General features: G+C 33.5%; 1 pseudogene; it reads right to left on the reverse strand.

Moving 5' to 3' along the window:
* Positions 1–22581: 22581 nt before the first annotated feature.
* Positions 22582–22893, reverse strand: LOC149851181 (putative xyloglucan endotransglucosylase/hydrolase protein 7 pseudogene; annotated as a pseudogene).
* Positions 22894–23226: the final 333 nt, after the last annotated feature.

Below are 23226 nucleotides of genomic sequence, written 5' to 3' on the forward strand. Positions count from 1 at the left end.
ACATATGCATGATTAATATCTTATATCAAAATCAAGCACATGATTTTGGAAACATAATTTCATAAGTCATGATATTATCTAAAATTAAGAACTGTATGGTATTAGAATTTTTATGTTGTTCACCGGTCTGACAGACCATCAAAATGAACAAATACAACTCTATAAAAATTCACCATCATGTCAGAGGATATTAACTTTCAATTTCAAGTGGTAGATCTAAAAAAATAATTTTGTTTGCCTATGAAAATTTACGGAACCGAAACTGTTTTTTATATTCTTGACAGAACTTGCTAGAATCTTGCTTCCCAATCTGAGAGGAATTTCGTCCTCCCAATTTTTTTAGTGAAAGGTATGATTGTTAGATACTAGAATCATTTGTGTTTGTCAAAAAAATTTAGCATATGAATTTTCTAGGTTTTCTGGACCGAACCTTGCCTGAGACAATTCTAGATCTAGGTTTTCTGCAAAATCTTGAATCTTTCATGATTTGTGTGACCTTTCAAGATTTATAGAAAATGAACCATATTTTGCTTTTATTTTTCTCAGATCTATTCATATGATGTGAATAACATATCCAAAAATCATCAATTAACTCAAAATTATTGATTTATTAGATTTTTCCAAAACCGACTATCAAGAATCGCTCTACATGTAGGACAAAATTTCTGTCTTGGGTTGCAGCAGCCATAACTCTCACTTTCGTACCACCAATAAGGCCCAATATTTTTTTGAGATACCTCCCAGATGTCTGGAAGGCCTCCATAAAAGGTTTTGTCCATTGGTGATCCAATTTGAGAGGTAGAATTATTTTACTATGATAGATCGATAAAAAAAATCAAGAAAATACGAAAAATATAATATAAATCATGAGAAAAGTAAAAAAACTCAAGCATAAACGTGAAATATCAAGTTTTTATCATGCATCAACCCATAATTAGTATCTAAACATCATCTACAGTTAGAAAGAGACATCATATGATCATAATACATGTTTTAAAATCTAAACTATCAAAATAAATCATGATTTTTGCATAAAATAACTAGTTTAAGATGCTAGCATGCGAAAATACTATGAAATACATAACATAAATTTGTAAAGACATGATTCATAATGCAAACACATGCAAAAAAGCAAATATACATCCATTCATGATGGAAACAAAGATTTAACCATATAAAATTATATAGGAATACGAAACTATAAGTTTTGGATTACTCGATTTCCTAGTTTAGTCGTTCGTGCAAAGATTTACCAAAACTGATTTTATAAATCTATTTTAAAGCATATTAATGAATTAAAAACACTTTCAAAACCTTTTTTAAACCTATTACTGATATGATCCACCATGGATCAGCCCGTAGAATCAACAAGATACACAGTTTATGCGTTTGCATTCGATCTATGCTACGCGTAGGATGAATCCTAAATTAACCGGGTTCTCAAATGTAGATCTGCCTTCGTCTCCTGTCTTAGAACCTTAGAGGAGCTTCAATGGTTGCTGGAAAAGCTCCAAGAAGGAAGAAGAAGATGGAGAATTCTAATAAGAATGAGAGAGAGAGGGAGAATTAACCTTGTTAATTCTCGTCTTGAGGGCTTCTATTTATAGATGTGCTTAGGCAAGAGTCTCATCTCTAATATAAGATGTTAATATTTATTAATCTTTTTTTATTAGTCAAATAAGAAAATAAATTATGGATTTTAATTTATTAAAATTTAAAATTAATTAAGATAGAGTAGAAAGGTGGAGACTTCTTACCCTGGCTTGAGTTTCAGTGACATGGTAACCTTTCGGGAGGCCTACAAACCCAAAGACTCGTCAGAATCGACATTTAAATACTCAATTCAATACTCCTCAAAACATAGATCGTTATGGTGATGTTAGATTTAGTCATACACACACGAATCGATAAGAAAATTTAGTCGATGTTGAAAAATGTTAATTTTTAACCTACAATTAGGCATAAACTTTGGTCGATGATAAAATGCTCAAATCAATACCAATTTGGGCATGTAGATAGTCGATTTCAATGCACTTGAAAGGAGAAACGTCATGGTCAACTTCGATCTAATAGGTGAGTTATTGATCAACCAAATTTTTTGTCGAAACAATAATGACTTTATTCAAAGCATCTGACCCTATGGGTCCAATTCAATGAGATTGAATCCAAATCTATATTGGATCCAAACTCAAGTTTGAATCCGAACCTAACATAGCTTGGTCAACTTAGACTCTAGAATTTCAACTTAATATAAAACTGGTTTTAACCCAAATTTAAAAGTTAAAACTAAAATAAAATCATAGGTTTTACAGACATAGCCATGCTGGCTCAGCTTCTTGCATTACGGTCTCATTTCATGTTGATGTAAAACTCTGAGGGCTTACCCTTCAACCCCAGGACTCACCAAGCTTTGGCTTACTAGGGGGGTGACGCCCATGGGATTTGAACCTAGACTGCTAGTCGAACTGTAAAACCCAAGATTTTTTTTTGATAATTAAAATAAATAAATAATAAATTCTTAATGCATTTATGAATATAATTATGAATTCTTGATTTTCTTGGTTTCAATTAATTACGAACCTTTGTCTCATGTTATGAATAATATTCTAAGAATAAGCAAAAAAGACTAAGGTATGAAGGCTATGCGAGTTTGTATGGTTTTGGATCCAAAATTGTCATTTGGATCCAATATGGATCAGAGGTGTTGTTTGGATTAGATCAAATTTAAAATATTAATTAGATCCAATGGTTATGGATTGGACTTTATAAGGGACATCCTATGTGGACCCCCATTTGGATCCAGGAGTCCATATACATGAAAATGTTATCTAGTTTTAAATTCAGACCAATAAATAAAATAAAAATATAAAGGTGATAATTAAGATTTTAATATTAGATTTTATTTAAAACAATAATAAAGATATTTAAAAGGGTGAGACATCCCATAGCTCTAGAAGAGCCCATATTAGTTAGAATTTTAAGAGTTAGTTGTTGAATAGTCAAACCTCATAATCCTACTTAAATAAAATTAAAAAAAAATCAAATAATTAAAAAAATTAGAGTCTAGAATATAATTAAAATTTTCTAGAAAGGAATTCTCCCCTCCATACGATTTTGGAGAGGAGAGTCCCATATGAATAGACTAGGATTGTAAAGAGGGATATATATATATACCCCCTCTCGCACGCCCCACTCACTTTTTCAGAAAAATCTCTCTCTTTCTCTTTTTCTCCTTATGCTTTCTCTCTTCTCCTAAAAAATGTCTAGGAAGTCTGGAGTAGTTTGTGCATCCATTAAACTTGTATATACTTCGGTGGTTGTGGTGGTGTAGAGCTAAGATTACATAATTTATCCTTTTTGCCTTAGAGATCTATCGATTTTCAAGTAAGATTTACGTAGTAGATACTTTTTACGTACATCAAGCCTTCATATTTGAGTTATTTTTATTTTCAGTAGTATATTTACATGTTTGGATTTATTATACATGTTTTCTTTTTTAAGAAAATTGTTATTTGGATTCGAAGAAGATGGATCATGAATCTTTTATAAAAACGATTTTGAGAAACATGCGAAAATAGGGTTTCTTCGTTGGTTCATATTAGATTCAGTTATAACTTGATTATTGTTAGTGTTATTCACGAGTTAATTCATATTGAATCTGATCTAATATAAAAAAATGAGATTTCAAAGGTTTTATGGTCTCAAGAAGAGTTTTTACAAAAATATTTTCTAAGAAACCTAAACTTGTGATAATTGATATGTTATTTCTGACCAGTTTTGGAAATAAATTGATATCTCTTTAAATTTTAGTCTAAAAAATCTAAATAAAATTATAGGTTAATCTACGCATCTTGATCTTAAATTTAGAATCTTGTTTTATCTGATTTGAATTCGTATTAAGGAAAAAACATCCATTCTAACAGAGCTTCAATTTCTAGCTTAGAATACACGACTGTTTCAACCTATCTCTAATAAAAGATATAAACGCCCAAGAAAAATGACTCTAAATATTTTATAAAAATTTTGGGTTAAGATTAACATATAATAATAGACCATGTAAAAAGGGTTTGGTCATAAATGTTTTAGATAAATTCCAAGAAAATATTTAATCTGATAAAAATCTTATAGTTTGTAGATTCTGGATCGAAACTTTGTTAGAATAGGGTTCTTTAAAATATTTTTATTTATTTTTGTTTATCATTTTTGAAGTCGGTTTGTTGGGTTGTGTTCTTGATAGGTACAGGCAACCACAATAAAAATATCGTGATTTTATATGCAATTTGTTATTCTTGATAGATTTTTAAAAAATAGGTAATCAAGGATTCAAATTTTCACTGACGACTTGTGCTTGTGATTAATTTGTAACTTGTTTTGATCTTGTGATTTTAATATTTTCTGATATATACTACATGTATCCATGTTTATAGAACTTATTAAATCATAAACGAAATGGCTAAACATTTAGAAAGATCTAGATGGTAATTTATGCAAGTTGTAATTGAAAGATATGATTAAATCTTAATTGTCTTGTAACTTGACTGTTTTGATTGTTTCCAAAAGCGAGAACCTTATTCATATAGTAAATCCCGATCTTTCAGAAATCGATTTAGGGTTTTGAGCTCTTTATTGGATTTTAATTCTTCTAAAAATATATGTTATTGAAATATAATGTTTCTAAGTTATATATAGCACGAACTAAATTAAGTCATGTGTATTTCTATTGTTTTATCATGATTATAACTGAACATAAATAAAATATGTAAGTCTTTCCAATTTGAGCTTATGGGGGCCTGGGTCAGGAAAATCGACTTATGTGTTTTTTGTTGTGGGTTGGTTGTAGTAGATTCAATGATTGATCTGGTATCATAGATATTTTAATTATGTCTGATATGATTTGAGTACTGAAAAATAAAGATATTAGTTGAGTCATGATGATTTGCTCAGTGAGGGTTTATGGGAGCTCTTATCGGGAATGTCAGGTTTATGACTTTAATTATGTTTTGATGTTTTCTCTAAGCTTTTTTAAAAATTTAGTTTGAAATCATATTAGATCTGATATAGATATTTATGATGGACATAAAGGTAAGTTTGATTGCTATGGTTATGGTGTAAGGATGCCTTATTTCTGAGAAAAAGGCTCCTATATGTATTGTAATTGAGATTTATGACAATTTAATTATGTAATTTTCATGATAAACTATATATGAGCATGTTTGTAAGTGCAAAGCATGTGAAAGATGAATATAGACATGTTGATTTTATTGTGTATTGGCAACAAGTGCAGTTCCAGAATGATTTATATTTGTGATATTAATGCATGCTTATTTCTGAGTATTTAAATTATGTGATATTGCATAAGTAAATTGTTAAACAACATGTTGACATGATTTCTTGTTATGAGAATGTATGTTATGCTTTGAGAGGAAGTATTGTGAAATGCATGCAGGATGATAGAAATCCCATAGGGTTGCACGGGCACTTTGAGTGCTTGATAAAATAATAAGTTATGGTTCCAAAAGAGGGAATAGTGAGATGGCAATACACGATCCTAAATGGTAGTTGCATTTACCTATGACTTGATTAATAAAGATGACCCTGTAATATATTTTCGGGTATGTCTTTACCAAGGCATGCTGAACTGAAAAGAATGGTATGGTCTATATTAGAGAGGGTAGGCGGTGTAAACTCTCTGGACTCTATTCTTTTTATTTTGCGAGGGGCAATGCCTCGACAGTCCCCTAGCCCAGAGATTTTAGTGGAGACCAAGATTGCTTCTTATATTCTAGGCGTGCAGGTCCATATATATACTTCTACATAAGTGAGTGATCATGATCATCATTGTGGTGCAATGTCACGCCCTTAGGTAGGTTTCTCTCTGAGCATGCCACTACTTCTCATGACCTCTGACTCTGCTCTGAGGGGATACGACTCAGTAGCTACTCAAAAAATTAAAATACATGGCATAATGAACACCCGAGTAGTCTAATTTGTTTTGTGTAGGTCCTACGTATTGTAACGCCCCAGAATCCCAGCTTGAAAAATCCTTTAGATTTTTAGGATTTTTTTTTAAATACATTGCACATGGCGGAAAAACAAGTAGAAATTCTGGGCAGGTTACAGAGTGAACCACAAGATAAAACATTTTATTAGTACTGTTTACAAAATGATACAATATTTTTTACAAAAGACAACTGCCAAGATCTTTAATGTTCTCGAGTGTAGGTTCAACCCTTCATCGCACATCGAGCTCCATCGCAACATGAGAAGTCACCACCTGTATCCCTATGAAACAGGGTCAGTACTCTTGCGAGTTGGTGAGAAATCATCCACGACAATCCATTTGCTCAAATAATAAAATTTATAACATGATATGCATCTAAAAACATAATTAACCAGAGCAACAACACAAGATAATATATCATGACAGAACATATAAAATATCGCAAACATTGCATATGTACTAGTGGGCATATATGTGCATCGTGGTGAGTCAGTTAACATAATTGAAGTGATTAAATAAGTGTAATTGCAACAACTAAAGAAGTGGTAAAAGAACAATGCTAAGTAATAAACGACAATGTCATGCACCAACATACTTAGACAGGTACATCAATCATTTAAGCAAGTGATCAAGGAAGGTACAACTCTTGCATCATGATCTAAATAAGCAGTGCGATCATGATCGAGTGACTAACATGATTAACATTATCATTCAACAATGAATATTTCATTAATTATCTAACCAAAGGAAGACCTCTCTAGAATTATATCGCATGAGATATTTATAAGAAAGAAAGTACGGGTAACTGCACATTTCTAACATAAGTGAGCTTAACTCACAAGGTGGATCCATTGCCCACACTAACTTGACACGAAGTTTTTATCATTCCACAAAGTTTCACAGACAAATACTCCCTTACAAGGTTCCTCGAGTCCCCTTTATACTTACGGGATAGATCAAGTGCCAAAGGTGAATCGTGTAATCATTGCAAATGTACACGAAACACAATCAAATAATCATTAAATGCTAGAACACTTGAATTATCAAATGATTCATGCAATTACTCTAAGTTTAGTGATCTGATGTGCAAGTGAAAGTACTCATTCATGTTATAACATTTATGTCGCATTGTTCTCATGTAGTGTGTAAGTGTACATAAATCAAAGCAATACGAGCATGATATCGTATGTTGGCTAATCCCAATTTCGACCATATTAGATGGTAAACAGACTTAATCAGGCCGTTTGAGTTCAGTGACATGGTGTCTCAGTTGGGTTGCACCCAACTCGGCCCCAAAAGGAGAAAGATTTAAAATAAGTTAAAAGAAAATCATGACTTCCTATAATAGCAGAAATATTGATATTTTTGAGATATTTAGGCAAAGAATCAACACTAACCTTAAACACAAAAGTTGTAGAGTTATCTCTTAGTTTTCTACAAAATCAAACAAATCAAATTTTCATTGAGAGAGTCAAGAGAAATCTTGAAAATACGGGATGTTGTCCAGGGCATTCTAGACTGACTGAACAGAGACTGACAAAAATCTGAATGTTCAACATTTTGACAAGGAATTTGGAGGACTATACGTACCGAATCAGGAAATGACCTAAACTACAAAGTTGGAGGATTGTGTCTTGTCTTTTCAAAATGTTCAAGAACACAAAAATATGACCTGTATCTAGGGAGATACATTCGCTTTATCAGAGGTATCTCTGACAACTCTCGATTCAGAAAAACCAGTGTATGCAAAAATTATATTTTTGTGAGAGATTTTAGAGGATTATGTGAATCGAATAACGCCAAACCTTTAACTAAAAAGTTAGAGTCCTGAGTCTAAGATTTTCAAAATATCCAAGAACACTGAAATTCGACCTGTGTCTAAGGAGATACAATTAGTTTTTCAGAGCTGTCTCTGACAACTCTAGATTCGGGAAAGATCTAATGCATGCAAAAACTATATATTAACAAAGATTTTAGAGGATCCTACAGACCAAATAAGGCCACACCTTTAATTACAAAGTTAGATGCTTATGTCTGAGCTTTTCATAATGTCTAAGAATACCAAAATCCAACTTGTATCCAGGGCGATATAGTCAATTTTTCAGAGGTATCTCTTATAACTCTGGATTCGGGAAAGATCCAATGCATGCAAAAACTATATTTTGAATAAAGATTTTAGAGGACCATACAGACTGAATCATGCCAAACCTTTAACTACCAAATTAGAGGTCCGTGTCTGAGCTTTCCAGAATGTCTAAGAACACTAAAATTCAACTTGTATCTAGGGTGATACAGTTGATTTATCAGAGGTATCTCTAACAACTCTAGATTCAGGAAAAAACCAGTGCATGCAAAAATTATATTTTGACAGAGATTTTAGAGAATCTTACAGACCGAATCAGGCCAAATGTTTAACTATAATGTTAGAGGTTTGAGTCTAAGATTTTCAGAATATCTACAAACACCAAAATCTGACCAGTATCCAAAGAGATACAGTCGATTTATTAGAGGTGTCTCTGAAAACTCTGGATTCAAAACATTTTCAGTAGAAGTGTTTCCACGATGAGCCATCTATAATAAATTAACTACAACTTAGCTATAGTGCAACACAGTAAATTTGAACATTATTAATTTTATATTATTTTCATAATATCCTTATAGTCTTAATGAAACATACTTATAACAAGATGTCAGATTGCTTAGCGGCTGTGAACCAATGATTTTTTATCACAAGCTTTGACACCAACTATAACGGCCTGACAGATTTCAACCCAAAAAGACTCTGGCAAACACAGAGGGGTTTTGTCATTGACACCCTTGAAAATATCAGCTCGGCCATTCAGACTCTGGCGTAGAACCAAAACCGTCTTGTTCCTCTTGTGCAAGTGATACAACAGAATCCAAACCCAGGGCCGGTGACCTATGAGAAGTTTCTTAAGTTGGAACCACCTACGTTTGTGGGGAAAACTGATCCTGAAGTTATGGAAAATTGGCTCAAGGAGATCGAACAAGATTTTTGAGTTTTGCCTATCCCTGATGATAGATAGACAAATTTTGGTATCGACTGCTTGAAGGGTGATGCTAGAAAGTGGTGGGACACTACTTGCACCATGCAATTTGCAGAAATGACTGATATCTCATGGGAGACTTTTTGAGGAGCATTCTTGGAGACCTACTTCCCTCAACACGCCAGGATCAGAAAGCAACAAGAGTTTTTGGAGCTCGAGCATGGCAGAATGAGTTTGGTAGACTACACTACCAAATTCAGGAGTCTGTAAAAGTAGTGCCTCAAACTTTTCACAGATGATGAGGCTAGGGCGACTAAGTTAGTTAGAGGATTAAAGGATGGGCTTAGGTACCAAGTCATGACCAATATATCTGTGACTTTCGCTGATGCGATCAAGGCTGCCACAACACTGTCAGTGGAGTGGGAGAAAGGAAAGTAGGAATCATCCAAGCATCAGTAGCCCACGAAAATCGATGATTGTCGTAGGCAGTATTCTGCAGGTGAGAAGAAGTTCATTCCTCCCACCAAGAGGCAAAAGCAGCAGGCATGGAGAGGTCAGTAGCAATCGCCGCAATAGAAATTTAGGCAGAGGTGTCAGAAGTGCATCAGGGTGCACAGTGGACTGACGTGCCCTAATGAGACCACCATCTGCTACTACTATGGCACTAGGGGTCACTTTGCTCGAGACTGCTATAGGAAGCAGGGTGGTAAAGGACAACAACAACATGGGAGGACTTAGCCCTAACAGCATCACTAGCACCAACAACAACAACAAGTTCACCAGTAGAACTGGGTGCTAGGACATGTGTACGCAGCCATGAAAAATTAGATGTAGCCGAATAATCTAGTCCAAGGTACAATTCTTGTGGATGGACAAGCCGCTTTAGTCTTGTTCTATGGTGGATCTACTCACTCTTTTTTTCAGTAGATTATGCTAATATGTTGGGATTACTTGTAGAACCACTTGTTTTGCTCTCGAAGTTCGTACCCCGATTGAGAATAATTCTTTGTGTGTATCTCATATCCAGGATGTTAGTGTAGAGTTGCAGGGGCAGGTCTTACCTGCTGACCTAGTCCTACTTGATATGAAGAATTATTATATCATATTGGGTATGAACTGGTTGTTCGAGCATTACTGTAATACCCGCAATTTTTCAAAGAATTTTCTTAATTTTTTGTATTTTTTCTTATTGAATGATAAATCCATTTTAAAATTGGGCAGGCACTGTGATATAGGGTTCGTAGGATTTAGAAAAAAAATCAAAGTATAAGAAACATACCACTACATGCCCAAGGGTCTCATCGTCCTTATTGAGTTTCAAAATTTTCAAAATAATTTCTAAAAAATTTGAATTAACCTCTAAAGGAATATTTAAAATAAATAGGTTTTCAAATTTTAATAGGTGACATGCAATTGAAATAAAATCTAATTCAAATTCATTTAATGTTATTTCATTTAAATTTGTAAGGAATTGAATTTAAATTTAAACTGAATTAATTTGAAATTTATTTAATGGAATGAAATTTGTAACTAAATCAATTTTTATAATTTTGTAGAAGTCCATAAGTGGGCCATCCCATTCTATGTGGCATCCAATTTAAACTTTAAAATGTAATAAGAAAATAAAACTTTAAAATAAAGTTAAGTTAAAAACTTACCAAAAAAACAAGGTTTGTAATTAAAAGTCAAAGTTTCCTTTTTTTTTTCAAAACAAGGCTCCATAAGGGGGGGCGTCACCCTAGAGGAAGTTTAGGAAGAGAATAGGCTGGACCAAGGAAGAAAGAATGAGATAAAGGAAAAAAAAAAAGAAAGAAATGAAAAAAAATTAGGTGACTTACTTGCCAAGCAAATAGGAAAGGGGGACAACCAACCCTATGGGTATTTATACAATATAATACACATATAGTATATATTATACTATATATAATATATATTATGTAACCTATGCTAACAAAAAAAAGAAAGAAAGAGGAGAATAAAAAAAGAGAAAAGTGAAAATATTTGAAAAATGGAAACTAGCCTAGATCTAAGATCAAGGGCTAGGATTAACTCTCGCCCTTGACCCAAGCCCTAAACATTATAAATATAGAGGAGGGGCTCACGCCCCCTCTATTTTCTCCCCTTTGTTTTTTTTAAACCTTCTTCCCCTCCTCCAAAATCCCTTTTATTCTCTCATTTCCCTACACCAAACCCTTGATGTTTTCACCCATAGCTCAACAAGGAAGGTATTCACGTTCATGTGAGGAGCGTAAGGAAGTCGTGAGTGAGGCCATTGTTCATGTTGGATGGTCAGATCGTGTTAGAAGAGTGATTAATATGCGTAGGATCAATTTTTTTCCAAAAAGGTAGGGGTTCTATGCGTTACACATAAAACAGAATTTGTGGGCACAAATTCCTTTGACTTTTCATAAGTATAGACCCTAAACCTTGCCTCTCACATGTGGGTTTGTCTTAGCGATATCAGAGCATGTGATAGAAAGGGGTTTTTGAAAGAAAACCCCTCTAAAAATTATATTCTCTAAAAACCGATTTCATAGAAAATAAAACTATAAAATTTTTGAAATACATGTGATACTTAATTAGTTTTTTGCAAATTTCTATTTGGATTAGTAGATCATGTTAATATGGATGTACTGTAAAAATTTAAATGGTTTTTGTGGTTAATTCCATAGGAAAATACATGTTTTATGTTATTGGGGTTCTAAAAAAATTCGGTAATTTTAACAAAAAACATGACGAGTCTAAATTTTTTTATACAAAATTTAATTAAAAATTGTAGTGTATTTGCATGTAAATAACCTGGAATTATGGCATAATTTTTTGATTTTTATTTGTAGGAAAATTATATGATTTACTTATTTTATTATGAAATTTATCGAATCCATTTATGAGGAAATAATTCTTTGAGGGACGGGTCGGGTTTCTGGCCCAACGGCTGTGAAAATAAGATTTGTCCACCATATATTATCTTAGTATATTGAAGTTAAAATTTTATATATTTTTTTGCTTAGTTCATGTAAAAAGATTTAAAAATATGAATTCGGGTGACCCATTTTGGCTCCACTCGAATGCGTATACCTGTTATTACATATTTTTTGCCTGACACTCGACTGATAAATTGCTCGTATTTTCCTTGTCTAGAGGAGTCTTAATGAGCGATTTATTGTGTTGGAAAGCTAACAAAATTTCACACCTATTATAAAATTTTGAGCTCTATCTATAGATTGAAAATTGTTCTGTGACAATCGGAATAGAAAAGTATAAGTCTACACCAAAACGTTCGTAACTCCCTCATACAGATGATTTTTTATGAACGGTTTATAGTATCGGAAAGCTGACAAAATTTCCTAAAAAAAAATGAACTCTGAGCATCAACTATAATTTTTTTTGCAGTCTTTGCAATAATTGGACAGAGTTGAGTTTTTACAAGATTAGAACCGGTTTCAAACCCGGCTAGTTATTGGTTGTGAAAACTTTGTGTACATATGCATGCTATTTCAAATGAATGTTTAGCTGCTATGAATTGTTAAGATTATGAGTTTGCTGCAGGGAATTAAAGTGTCCACTTATGAGACATGAATTGATAAAAATGTTAAGGCACAAGTGTGCCCCTATGGCTGATATAAAATGGATGGATCAAAGTATCCATTACGAATACTAAATGTGAATGTTATGTATTATTGAACAGGTTGCAATTCCTTGCATATGACTGCCATGTACATGATTTCAATGATGTAAATGAATGGATGCATCTACTGCTAAAGAAACTTTTATTTCCTGGTTCTTGCATTCATGCATGGTTAAAGAAACTAAAGGTTTTGAAAATGCATCATTAGGCCCTAAGGTGGCCAAATTTATTGAATGAGACTGTTAAATGGGTGTTGCATGTAAAACAAATAATTACAAGTTAAATATGTAATATTAAATGATTAATACTCACTAGGAGAAAGTGAGTGGTACTAATTTGGCTTCGTGGGTATTGATTTGAGCACTGAAGATTGCTCATCCCCAACCATGAAGATAGGAGAACCCTTCACATTAGACTGCAACATAGAGGATACAAAATCTTATGAGTAAAGTCTGATATATTAGGATGGTAGTGTAGAAACTTCTCTTGCTCTTTGACACCCTTAACCGACATTAATGAATGGTGCCCGACCAGGATAAAGCTACCCTTTGATTGAAAACACTACCTGCACTGTGACCTTGACCCATGACTTCTGTATGTGTCTGTACCCACAGGGTTATGAAAAACTGTAACCTAATTGATTGCGCATTAGATAGGCATGACATGTATCATATAATAAAAAAATATATAATTAAAGATAAGAATTGGTTCATGCATAAAAATCAACTTCTGCATTGGTAAGTGCATGCATTTTTAAGTGTTCATGTATTTATAATTGTTTAAATTTGAATGATTGACTTATAAATGATAAATTTTGCAACGATAGGCACATATGAAGTATTTGCAATACCTGTTATATTTTACTATATTTAATTATGTTAAATGCATAAAAAGTTGATGAAATTTTTGCTTATGTATTCTGATTTACATGTTTAATATATCTCTACCCTACTGAGACAATTTTTTCTGACCCTATGGTTTAATGTTTTTTTCATAAAGTGAGTGAGCTCACATGCAATGGCGGGAGGTTACGATGGAGACCGAGCCATACCTTTTCCAAACCTTCAACATTTTTTATTGAGAGTGTTTTAAATACCTCATAGACTCTAGTAAATTTAATTTGTTAAGATAGTTATATTTAATTTTGGACATTTCTGATTCAAATGCTTGTATGGTTTTAAATGTAAACGAAAAGTAATGCACCAAGTTTTTGTCTTGTTTAATTTTTTTGATGTAATTTTATAAAAGTATTTAAAAAAAAAATTCATGACTTTCGTGATACAAAAATTTGGGGTGTTAAAATTATACTAGCATTTTATGCTGAGAAGGGAAGGTTGTGATTTCGAGGCTCGATGTCCCAGACACTGTGTTCAGGATATCACAACCTACCTTGTGTAGTCGTATCATCTCTGTAGTGAAGGCTTAGAGATGTTTGGTTAGAGGACACACCACCTTTTTGGTTAGTGTCGTTGGAACAGAGTTTGATGTTCTGTTTTTAGATGTGTTTTCGGAAGACCTACAGGGATTTCTTCTAGTCAGAGATGTGAAGTTCGATATTAACTTATTTCTCGAAACAACGTTGGTTTTCAAAGCACCTTATTGTATGGTGCCAACAAAGCTTGAAGAACTTAAGAAACAATTGCAAGAGTTAGTGGTTCACAGATTTATTAGGCCGACTGTTTTGCCTTTGGGAACATCAATGTTATTTATTAAGAATAAATATGGTTTGATGAGGTTGTGCAGAGACTATTGCTTGCTCAACCAAGCTACCATTAAGAATAAGTACTCGTTGCCTAGGATCGAGAATTTATTCGACCAGTTGCGCAGAGCGAGGATATTTTTAAAGATTGATCTCCATTCTAACTACCATCAGCTTCGAGTGAAGGACAACGATATCCAGAAGACCACTTTTTGGATGCGATATGGACACTATGAATTTGTGGTGATGTCATTCAAGCTTATGAATGCCCCAACCACATTCACGGATTTGATGAATTGAATGTTTCACCTCTACCTTGATTTCTTCGTTATTGTCTTTATAGATGATATTTTCGTATATTTGGAGAACATAGAACAACATTGGAATCACTTTCAGATCGTGCTCAGTATAGTCAGGAAACACCAGCTGTATGTGAAGTTTTCTAAGTATGAGTTTTGGCTCGAGGAGGTTATGTGATCTCGAAGGATGGAGTTGTCATAGACCCTGCTAAAGTAATTAAGACTTTCTAATTGTTGTTTCAATATAACATATTTATAAAATTGTATTTTTTGCTAAGCATTTCAGATGATTTTGAAGGTGAATGCACTCTTAGATTGGAAGCAGCCGAAAAACGTCTGTGACATCCGAAGTTTTCTTAGATTAACATGCTATTACATACATTTTATTCAAGACTTCTCACGGATAGTTATGCCGATGACTAAGCTTATGAGGAAGGAAACCAAGTTCGAGTGGGATGCCAAGTGTGAGGAGAGCTTTGAGACTCTGAAGAGGAAGCTCACGTCAGCCCTAGTTTTGGCTCTACCATCTGGCAGTGGATGTTTTGTGGTTTATACGAATGCCTCAGACACTGGTTTATGATGTGTTCTTATGTAGCATGATAAGTTTATTGCATACACATCTTGTCAGCTTACAATTCATGAAAGGAATTACCCCGTTCATGATTTAGAGTTGACAACAGTTGTCTTCGCATTGAAGATATGGCACCACTATTTATACAGATAGAAGTTTGAGGTATTCTTGGATCATAAGAGTTTAAAATACTTGTTCGCGCAGAAGGAGCTCAACATGAGGCATAGGTGATGGTTCGAGTTTATCAAGGACTATAATTTTGATATCTCGTACCATCTAGGAAAGGCCAACGTAGTAGCAGATGCACTTAGTAGGAAGTCAGGAGGCTTTTTGGCCAACTTGTTGGGAGCAGGGTGAAAATTATTGAAAGATTTTGTGGCTTAGCAAACTTTTGCAGTGGATACAGGAGTAATTCAGTTGTCCATTGTGATCGTCTAGTCTGATCTTATCACTCGGATCATTGAAGCCCAGAAGGAAGACCCCCAGTTTGAGAGTTTGTAGGCTCATGCTCAGTTGGAGCATTCGTCCTTTAGATAGAAAGAAGATGAGAGTATATTGATGGATGAGCGTATTTGGGTTCCCAACGATCCCAAATTGAAGAAAGAGTTACTAGAGGAGGCTTATAGAGCCAAGTACGCCATACATCCAGGTGGTACTAAGATGTTTAAGGACTTGCAAAGGAGGTATTGGTAGAATGGAATAAAGTAGGAGATTGCGAAGTAGGTAGTTTTAATAGTTCTGAATAACGTTATACATATATTATAAACTTATATAACCTTATTGTTATTTGTTTTTTGCAAGGTTTGTCTCGAGATGACTGACTTGCAAGTAAGTCAAGAGCGAACATCAAAGACCAGGTGATACGATGCAATTGTTGGAGATTCCGCAGTGAAAATGAGAGGAGATCATGATGGACTTCATTATAGGTTTACCCAAGACTCGACACCAACACAATGCGATTTGGGTGATTGTTGACAGACTCACCAAATCAACACACTTTTTACCAATTCGAATCAATCAGTCATTAGACAGTTTAGCAGAATTGTATGTTTGAGAGATAGTTCATTTGCATGGTATTCTCTTATCGATTATATCTGGCCGAGACCCACATTTCACTTCTCACTTTTGGAGACAGTTGCAGACAACTCTGGGTACGAAGTTGAAGTTCAATACAACTTTTCATCCCCAGACAGATGGATAGTCAGAGCACACGATTCAGACCCTTAAAGACATGTTGCGAGCTTACATCCTCGATTGAAAGAGTGATTGGGACATGCATCTAGCACTAATCGAGTTTGCATATAATAACAATTATCACACTAATATTGGGATGGCTCCATATGAGGCTCTTTATGAGCGACCTTATCGATCCCCAGCTTACTAGGATGAGGTTGGTGAGCATGCAATGGAGTCACCTATTGTTTTGCAATATTACACTAAGCAGGTTCAGAAGATTTACGACAGACTTCGTGCAACCTAGAGTTGATAGAAGAGTTATACATATAGACAGTGCAGGGAGCTCACTTTTGCAGTGAGAGATTTTGTGTTTGTTAGAGTGTCTCCTACCAAAAGTGTATTCCGATTTTGGATGAAAGGGAAGTTGAGTCCCAGATACGACGGACCATTTGAGAATCTAGAGCAGATAAGCAAATCCAATTATCATGTAGCATTACCTCTTTAGTACTCGCAAATATATGATATCTTTCATGTGTCTATACTGAGGAAGTATGTTACAAATCTCTCACATATGATCTAATACGAGAATGCGAGCATCAGAGAAGATTTGACCATAGAAGAGAGTTCTATAGTGACCGTTGATAAAAAAGAGTAGGTATTGAGGATGAAGACTATTCCCCTAATAAAAGTATGATGGCACCATCATGGCATCGAAGAGTGCACTTGGTAGCCTGAAGCTAGTATGCGGGAGAGATATCCCCATTTATTTTGAGTCTTGCTTATATCAAATTTTGGGAACAAAATTCTTTTTAAGGGGGGTAGGATGTAAAACCTGAGATTTTTTTTAATAATTAAAATAAATAAATGATGAATTATTGATGCATTTATGACTATAATTGTGAATTATTGATTTTTTTGGTTTCAATTAATTATGAACCTTTGTCTCAAGTTATAAATAATATTCTAAGGATAAGCAAAAAAAACCAAGTTATGAAGACTATGCGAGTTTGTGTATTTTTAGATCTTAGACTTTGATTCTAGATCCAAAATCGCCATTTGGATCCAATATGGATCTCATGTGTTGTTTGGATTGGATCCAATTTAAAATATTAATTGAATCCAGTGGTTATGGATTGGACCTCATAGGGGACGTCCTATGTGGACCCCCATTTGAATCCAGGAGTCCATATGATCTAAATTGTTATCTAATTTTAAATTCAGACTAATAAATAAAATAAAGATATAATGGTGATAATTATGATTTTTAATATTAGAATTTATTTAAAATAATAATAAAGAGATTTAAGGGTGTGGGACATCCCACACCTCCAGAAGAGTCCATATTAGTTAGAATTTTAAAAGTTGGTTGTGGAATAGTGAAACCTAATAATCCTACTTAAATAAACTTAGAAAAAAAATCAAATAATTAAATAAATTAGAGTCTAGAAGATAATTAAAATTTTCTAGAAAGAACTCTTTTCCTCCACACGATTTTGGAGAGGAGAGTCTCATATGAATAGACTAGGGTTGTGAAGAGGGATATATATATACCCCTCTCACTTTTTTAGAAAAATCTCTCGTCTTTTTTTCATTTTTCCTTTCTCTTTTCTCCTAAAAAATGTCTAGGAAGTCTGGAGTAGTTTGTGCATCCATTGAACTTGTACATACTTCGGTGGTTGTGGTGGTGTAGAGATTGGATTACATAATTTCTCTTTTTTGCTTTAGAGATCTATCGATTTTCAAGTAAGATTTACGTAGTAGATGCTTTTTACGTACATTAAGCCTTCATATCTGAGTTATTTTTATTTTCAGTAGTATATTTACATGTTTGAATCTATTATACATGTTTTTTTTTTGAAGAAATTGTTATTTGGATTCGAAGAAGATGAATAATGAATCTTTCATAAAAATGATTTTGAGAAACATGCCTAAATAGGGTTTCTTCATTGGTTCGTATTAGATTCAGTCATAACTTGATTATTATTGGTGTTATTTATGAGTTAATTTGTATTAAATCTGATCAAATCTAAAATAATGAGATTTCAAAGGTTTTATAGTCTTAAAAAGAGTTTTTTACAAAATTGTTTTCTGAGAAACCTAAATTTGTGATGATTGATATGTTACTCTTGACCAGTTTCAAAAATTAATCGATATCTTTTCGAATATTAGTCCAAAAAATCTAAATAAAATCACTAGGTTAATTGATCTTGAATTTAGAATCGTGTTATACCTGATTTGGATTCATATTGAGGAAGAAACTTTCATTCTAACAAAGCTTCAATTTCTGGCTCTGAATACAAGACTGTTTTGACCTATCTCTGATAAATGATATAAACACCCAAGAAAAACGACTCTAAATATTTTATAAAAATTTTGAGTCAAGATTAACATATAATAACAAACCATGTAAAAAGGGTTTGGTAAAAAATGTTTTATATAAATTTCAAGAAAACATTTAATATGATAAAAATCTTGTAATTTATAGATTCTCGATCGAAACTCTATTAGAATAGGGTTCTATAAATGATTTTTAATTATTTTTATATTTATTATTTTTTAGTTCGGTTTATTGGGTTGTATTCTTGATAGGTACATGCAGCCATGATAAAAATATCATAATTTTTAATGTGATTTGTTATTTTTGATAGATTTTAAAAATATAGGTCATGAGGGATCCAAATTCTCTCTGATGACTTGTGTTTGTAATTAATTTATAACTTATTTGGATCTTGTGATTTTAATATTTTTCTGATATATACTGCATGTATCAGTGTTTATAGACTTTATTAAATCATAAACGAAAAGGCTAAACATTTAGAAAGATCTGAATGGTAATTTATGCAAGTTGTAATTGAAAGATATGATTAAATATTGACTGCCTTGTAACTTAACTATTTTTATTGTTTCCAAAAGAGATAACCCTTATTCATATAGTTATGCTCAACATGTTTAGTTGGTTTAATATCTGAATTTATGATTGGCTTAATGAAGATTTAATAAGTTGTGGTTGAAAGAATAAAAAACCCTGATCTTTCAGAAATCAATTTACGGTTTTGTGCTCTTTATTGAATTTTGATTCTTTCAAAAACATATGTTGTTGAAATATGATGTTTCTAAGGTATATACAACATGAACTAAATTAAGTTATGCGTATTTATATTGTTTTAACATAATTACAACTGAACATAATTAAAAATATGTAAGTCTTTTCAATTTGGGCTTATGGGAGCCTGGGCCACAAAAATCAACTTATGTGTTTTTTGTTATGGGTTGGTTGTAATGGATTCAGTGATTTATTTGGTATCATGGATATTTTAATTAGGTCTGATATGATTTGAGTACTGAAAAGTCAAGATCGGTGAGGGTTTATAGGTGCTCTTATCGAAAAAGTCCAGTTTATGACTTTAATTATGTTTTGATATTTTCTATAAGCTTTTTTACAAATTCAATTCTGAATCATATTAGATATGGTATAGATATTTAAGATAAAACTAAAGCATGCGAAAGATGAATATGGTATGAGCTTGTTTGTAAGTATAAAGCATGTGAAAGATGAATATAGATATGTTAATTTTATTATGTATTGGCAACAAGTGTGGTTCCAAAATGATTCATATCTGTGATATTAATACATGCTTATTTCTGAGTATTTAAATTATGTAATACTGCATAAGTAAATTGTTAAATAATACGTTGACATGATTCCTTATTATGAGAATGCATGTTATGCTTTGGGATGCAGTATTTGTGAAATGCATGTAAGATGATAGAAATCCCATAGGATTGCATGGGCACTTTGAGTGCTTGATAAAATAATAAGTTATGATTCCAAAAGAGTGAACAGTGAGATGGCAATGCAATAGCCTACATGGTAGTTGCATTTACCTATGACCTAATTAATAAAGCTAACCCTGTGATATATTTTTGGGTATGCCTTTACCAAAGTGTGTTGAACTAGAAAGACTAATATGGTCTACCTTAGACAAGGTAAGCGGTATAAACTCTCTGGGCCCTATTTTTTTTTATGTTGTGAGGGGCAATGGCTTGACGGTCCCCCAACTCAGAGATTTTAGGGAAGACCATGACTGCTTCTTATATCCTAGGTGGACAGGTCTATATATATACTTCTGCAGAAGTGAGTAATCATGATCATCATTGTGGTGTGATGCCATGCCCTCAAGTAGATTTCTCTTTGAGCATGCCGCTACCTCTCATGGCCTTTGACTCTTCTCTTGAGGAATATGACTCAGTAGCTACTTGAGAAATTAAATTACATGGCATAATAAATACCCGAGTAGTCTAATCTATTTCGTGTTGGTCCTACGTATACCCATGTAGGCCTTGGTAATCAAGTGGAATAAAAAATACTTGCTCACTTTACTTCACTCCACTTTTATTTATGTTCATGTGATTATGTGAATTCATGATATTAATAAATGTCTTCATTTCATTTGCAATAAAGTTATGGATGCTTGAAATTGTTATATCATACTTGTCTATGTTTTTCTTGAATCATGAATACATGAATATTCCATGAAATCGTTTATCTGCCTATTAAATGTTTAATGCAGTTCTTTAGTGATTGATGCATATTTTGCAAACTTTACGTATTATGTTTTGCATTACCTGTGTGAATTTTACTGAGACTTTTTAAAATCTCATGCTTTCAAAATAAAACATTTTTCAGGTAATATGTGATCTATGGAGCGAGTGCATGATGCTGAAGGGGGCTGTGAGTGATTATGATTTTGATGATCTCAAGGGCTACTTTGTTCCTTTTAAACTCCATAATCATTGACTATTTAATTGTTGACATTTGAACAATTGCTTTAGTGGGTTGATATTTAAATGAGGCTATTTCATGTTCAGTTAATTTCTCTTATTGGTATGAATTGGTAATAATTTTTTTTTTAAATGTAATGTGTTCGAAAGATTTAACAAAAAATTTAGTTTATTAAATTGATTTTCAAAATCAGTATTTTTCACTGTGTTTACTCGCATGAATAATAACTTAAGGATTTTATTATCTGAATGCTTTATTCTGAAACTTTGTTCTACGGAGCTATTAAACACTGTCTCCTTAGAGCTTATTCCGGTTAAGGCAATACTAATGGTGAAAGACTTAGATTAATAATTTCTTCTATATAATGGTTCAATCGAATTTGTTGAGGGTGGTTCTATACTGGATCTGGTACTAGGAGGCTAAGATATGTTTGCGCTTATGCTCAGGCAAGATCGTCTAATACTTGATACGGTTGAAACATGTCCATTGGTGAGACCGTTGTATTATTTTATTTTGAAAAAGAAAAAGAGAATCAATAAGATGTAAATAAAAAAAATCTTGATATTTTTAGGTTTAAATATGTTGGACCGTTACACAAACAGTCTAGGCCTCATCCTACTATGCCAAACCCATTGGGTCTAATAGTATGATTCTTATAACATAAATGATGAGACTTAATTTCTAGAAACTCATACCATCATCAAAGAAACTACTTACCAAGACCTCATATCAATGTCTATTAAAGACTTGTACCAAGATTTTTAGATACATGTTTCAGTGAAAATGTACGTGAAACTTTTGTGGGCCTTGCATACCATACCCGTGTCTCATAACCGTATCCATCTTTGGCAACTATGGTATGATCTAAGCATTATTGAATCTGACCTCACTCGTCTAGTTTAGTGGGATTTGAATTTAGGTTCAGAGTTGGATGAAAAAAGGTAAATTGAATCCAGATCTGACTGGCTGATTAGATATATTTTATATGTAATTGAGTCATAATCCATTGAATTATAATTCTGTTAGGGAATGCAAATCTTCATGTCAAATCTATTAATAAGATTCAGTTTGCTTTACCGAATTTGGCTAATCAGATATAGGATCTATCAGATATCAGATCTGAATGCAATCTATATATATATATATATATATATATATATAGAGAGAGAGAGAGAGAGAGAGAGAGAGGTTCCATTATTATCCAGCAATTCCCCAACCTCATCCAAACCTCTCCAAGTCCCTAAACGCATGCATTATGAACCAACTTATTCCCTCACAATACTACGTAATAAACAATACTTACACAAATTTGCAGCCAAATGATATTTTTCTTTCATTTAGAATGCACACACACACTCAACCATACATCTTCAGACTATCTGAGTAACATGGTAGTCTTGTATTGTTGGTCATATCTCATATCCCAGCCGTACACTCAGGTGGTGGGACAGGGTACCTTGGCCTGACTGTGCAGTAGTCATAGACCATGTGGCTGAGTCGGACCCACCTGTATTTTCTGGCCTGGATCGGGTCGAGCTGGAGGTATGTGGGTTCATCCCACCAGTTCTTTGGGTCTTGGGTGCACCCAGTGGGTCCAGGGACCACACACCCCTCGATGTCGAAATCTTTGTAGTAGGTGCAGAAGGGGGGCTTGCTCCAGTCAATCTTCTCGAGCCCACCACGTGTCGCCCAGTTGTCTGCGTTCCATAGGGTTGAGAAGACCCCCATCGGTTGAGAGATTGGATACGGTAAGCCTTGGTCTTGGTTGTTCTTATAGACTCGGATCGGAACATCATCCACAAAGAACCTGGAGATATTACTTTTACACGTATTAATTGTTAACTGGATCTTGATTTGGATTCGTGTTTGAATGTAAAACTGTAAGAGTGACTCTGCCCAATTAGATAATCGGAAATGGAATGTTTTACTGAATCCCCATGGGATATTCAGTTCAGGTTGGCATTGATGGCCCTAAGATTGAAATGTAAACTGAAAGAACCAAGTGGAAGACACTGCTAGGTCTTTAACTCAAACTAGCTTTAGACTTGGCCACGTTTAGTG

Source organism: Nuphar pumila, chromosome 1, assembly GCF_984573655.1.
Source record: "Nuphar pumila chromosome 1, dmNupPumi1.hap1.1, whole genome shotgun sequence".
Lineage (NCBI taxonomy): Eukaryota > Viridiplantae > Streptophyta > Magnoliopsida > Nymphaeales > Nymphaeaceae > Nuphar > Nuphar pumila.